Raw genomic sequence first — 4,673 nt, 5'->3', positions numbered from 1 at the left:
CGCGACCAGAATGACAACGCTATGTACGCTTCGACCAGGTGGGTCCCCACTGTCAAGCACTTCCTTGCGTGCGAAGATGTAGCTGGTGGGTCCCAGCAGTCAGGGGGGCGAATCATTTTTTGCCCGGACGCACTTCCTTGCGTGCGAAGGTGTAGCTGGTGGGTCCCAGCAGTCAAGGGGGAAACGTTTTTTTCGTGAAATACGGTGGCCCGTCCGATGGGTCCCTGCTGTCAGGTGGAGGAATAATTATTTTGCACATAATAAGGAGGCATTTCCTTGTTGCGGCCGTGGACCCAGCTGTCAGCCTCTCCACGTATAGTCCACGTCCGATGGAAGCCGTTCCTTGACCACGTTGACCACGCCGCGTCGAGAGCACCAGGGCGGTGGACGACGGCGAGGCCTAGGAAGGGGACGACGCGAAGCTGGGGAAGACGCGGCAGTGGATGCCCACGCATAGAGGAGTATGAGGGTTCGCTGGTTCGCTGCGGTGTGAGGCTGCCGTCGCCGCAGAATAACAGGGGGTGTGGGTGAGTAGAGGGATGGACTGGCCAGCGGTGGGAGTAGTAGGGGGCGGTGAGGCCTCCGGCGCATCATAGCCGACCACGGGAGGCAGGAACACGAGGCACGACCAGCGCTGGTTTGGGTGGCTGGAGCAAGAAGACCAGAGGTTGAAGAAGCACTACGGCCGTTGGATGGACATCGTATGGTCACTGGAGCTAGAATCGTGCATATTGACTAAGTTGACAAAGCCCTCCGTCCCCGTCAACTTAGTAGGCCCACAAGTCAGCCTGCCACTATACTGGGTCCCAGCTAACAGGGGGAGTATTCATTTTTTTGTGCATAATAAGGAGGCACTTCCTTGCGTGCAAAGATATAGCTGGTGGGTCCGAGCTGTCAGCGGCGATAACATTTTTTTCGTGAAATACAGAGGACCTTTCGGTGGGTCCCTGATGTCAGGTGGAGGAATCTTTATTTTGCGCGTAATAAGGAGGCATTTCCTTGCGTGCGGCCGTGGACCCAGCTGTCGGCCTCTCCACGTACAGTCCACTTCAGATGCATGTCGGTCATTGACCATGTTGACCAGGCCGCGCCGAGAGCACCAGGGCGGTGGACGACGGCGAGGCCTAGGAAGGGAACGACACGGAGGCAGGGAAGACTCGGCAGTTGTTTCCCACGTGGAGGGGAGTACGATTGTACGAGGGTTTACTGGTTCGTCTGCCATCGCTGGAGAATAGTAGCAGGTGTGGGTGAGTAGAGGGATGGCTAGGCCAGCGATGGGAGTACGGTGGGGCGGTGAGGCCTGCGCGGCAGCAGAGCCGGCCGCGGGGAGGAGGGAGCAGGCAGTCCCGTCGGTGCTTGTTTGAGCGGCTGGAGCAGGAAGAGCAGAGATTGAAGAAGCGCAACGGCCGTTGGATGGACATCGTACGGTCACTAGAGCTAGAATCGTTCATATTGACTAAGTTGACAAAGCCCTCCGTCCCCGTCAACTTAGTAGGCCCACAAGTCAGCCTCCCACCATGGTGGGTCCTAGCTAGCAGGGGGGTATTCATTTTTCTGTGCATAATAAGGAGGCACTTCCAGTGGGTCCGAGCTGACAGTGGGGGGAACATTTTTTCACAAAATACGATGGTCCGTCCAGTGGGTCCCAACAGTTAGGGGCAAATGTTTTTTTTGCGAAATACGGTGGCCCGTCCGGTGGGTCCCAGCAGTCAGGGGGAAACGTTTTTTCCGCGAAATACTGGCGGCCCGTCTGGTGGGTCCCTGCTATCAGGTGGAGGAATAATTATTTTGCGCGTAATAAGGAGGCACTTCCTTGCGGCTGCCGTGGACCCAGCTGTCAGCCTCTCCACGTACAGTACTCTTCCAATGGAAGTCGATCGTTGACCACATTGACCACGCCACACCAAGAGCACCACGGCAATGGACGATGGCGAGGCCTATGAAGGGGACGACACGGAGCCGGGGAAGACGCGGCAGTGGATCCCCACACGGAGAGGAGTACGAGGGTTCACTGGTTCGGCTGCGGTGTGAGGCTGCCGTCGCTGCAGAATAACAGGGGGAGTGGGTGAGTGGTGGGATGGCCTGGCCAACGGTGGGAGTAGTATGGGGACGGTGAGGCCTCCACGGCAGCACAGCCGGCCACGGGAGGCAGGAGCATGCGGCATGACCGGCGCTGCTTTGGGCGGCTGGGGCAAGAAGACTAGAGGTTGAAGAAGCACTACGGCCGTTGGATGGACATCGTTGACCACACCGCGCCGAGAGCACCAGGGCGGTGGACGACGGCGAGGCCTACGAAGGGAACGACACGGAGCCGGGGAAGACACGACAGTGGCTGCCCACACGGTGGAGAGTACGAGGGTTGACTGGTTTGGCTGCCGTCGCCGGAAAATAACAGGAGGTGCGGGTGAGTAGTGGGATAGACATGCCAGGGATGTGAGTATGATGGGGCCGTGAGGCCTTCCCGGCAGCACTGCCGGCCACGGGAGGCGGGAGTAGGCGGTTCCGACGATGCTGGTTTAGGCGGCTGGGGCAGGAAGATCATAGACTGAAGAAGCACGATTGTCGTTAGATTGACATCTAATGGTCTAACGCTGGTAGAGTAGATTGTTGACTAAGTTTCTTTTTTGAGAAACCTTGTGCATGAACTTAGTAGGCCCACAAGTTAGCCTCCAAATCTGTGGCAGACAACATAAGCCCATTTGCTATTTTTTATAATTTACAGCCCATTTGCTAATTCTTAAGTAATTTATTACAGCCCATTTTCTGCCCAGGACCACGGTCAAAAAGTTCAACCTTATTTTGCATATTTCGGTGGAGTCCGAACTGTTATAATCCCGAAATGTAAACATTTTTTAAGAACTTATTGATTTGCCAAAAAAAATCTTTTTGTTTTTGTAAGAAAATAAGACGTGGGACTATTGAGTTGGTTTAAGGTAAAACCAGTGGTAAAAAATCAGCGCTGGGTGGGAAAAACAACAAAATAAGGATGTAAATATGAAAAGGGAATTTTATGTGTTTTCAATATAATGATACATGTATATGAATTAGTAAAACTATAGGTAGAGATTAGAAAACAGATGTAGGACATGCGTTTCAAGAGTATAATAGAACTGGGCTGTGTGTTTGATTCAGTAAAAAAACTGCATGTGGATGTTGTAAGACAAAATATAACTAACGCTGGCGAGCCAGAGGCCAGTAAATACCTGCTGGATCTTTGTGCCCCGTTGTCGTCATGGGCTGGGCCTGTTAAAAACAAAACCAACCCTGGGCAGTCTACAACCCAGTTGAAACTTGCTCGACCTGAAAAAACAATGTACATGCTCAATAAACGAGAGAATTCTGCAAGTACAGACTGATAACTGGGATGCAGCACGGATATTGTTTTTTTATCGTGATAATAAGTGCATGCAGTTGTTTCGAAAAAAATGGAGAACTGGGAATTCGAACGGCGGGTGCTTATGCTATCCATCAAATAAAAATCAGGTGCGTGAAAATTTGTTTCGAAACAAATGATTCAGCTTTATATCCACGTTGGCCCTTGGCATGATGGTTGGAAGCAAATGCAAGTTCATACCAAAAGATCGTTAACAACAATACCAACTTGCGGACGACAAGGTAGTACAACTACCAATACCAAACTAACTTATAATCTTTTTACTCCTGGCCCTAGTGTTCGTCTGGTAGAAAATCTTGCAGAGGACCAGCTCCCGCTCCTTCTCTTGCTCCAGGTCCCCGAGGTGGTACTGGTGCATCACCCAGTTGGTCCTCTGCCGGTCAAAGTTCTTGTTGGTGTGCAGCACCAGAAACTTTTTTGTTGCCCATCTGCCGGCCGTTGACCATCACCGGCAAGGTATTGCCGGTCTTGTGCCACATCGTGTGCATGCCGCACTCCGACTGTATCTTACGACGCGTCCACGTGCCCCTTTTGAACGCCCTGGAATTGCGTTGGAAGAAATGCTTCCTTAGGCCACTTAGTGTGATACCTGCAGTATTGTGGAATACAGGTTTTAGTGTACCTAGTTGGCATTTTCATAACATCTTTGGCATGTTGCAGTCACTTGTTTCACTTTTTATTAACTGTCAAATTGTAATTGCTTCACCAGGTCTGCGTCTAAAAAGAAAGATAGAGCTATAAACAAAGGAATATGTTTGTGCAAGTAGACGGCCGATCGGTGTCTTACCTGGAAGTTTCTCAGGTTGGGTGTAGCATATGCCGTGCTCGCTGCCGATGGTTGGTATGAACAAATCGATGAGAGACTGAAATCTCGCGCTGTCAGCACTCACTTTGCCCTCAAGGTGCTCGATCAGCTCCTGATCCGTGGGATCGAACTTGACGCCAGCCGGCAGCACCGGCCAATCCTTCTTCGACTTGCATCAGTAATTCCAGTTATATGGTACTCAATGTATGATCAATCGACAATTTTGAGTGAATGATGAAAGATTTCGACAGATAAGTGGTACTCCAAATCTGAAGTCCAGAATACCCGAACACGTCGCCGGGATTCTTGTGTCTCTTCACGCGCAGCATGTTGTCACGTCAATTCAATGTGTGGACATGATGAATAATTTGACCGACGTATACTAGTACTGCTACTGTACTACTTACTAGTCGTATTTAGTGTCACAATTTATACATAGGTTTAACTAACAAGTACGCACTTGAAGCCTAACTA

This window comes from Triticum dicoccoides, chromosome 1A, assembly GCF_002162155.2.
Source record: "Triticum dicoccoides isolate Atlit2015 ecotype Zavitan chromosome 1A, WEW_v2.0, whole genome shotgun sequence".
NCBI classification, from domain to species: domain Eukaryota; kingdom Viridiplantae; phylum Streptophyta; class Magnoliopsida; order Poales; family Poaceae; genus Triticum; species Triticum dicoccoides.
This window is presented reverse-complemented; position numbering follows the sequence as displayed.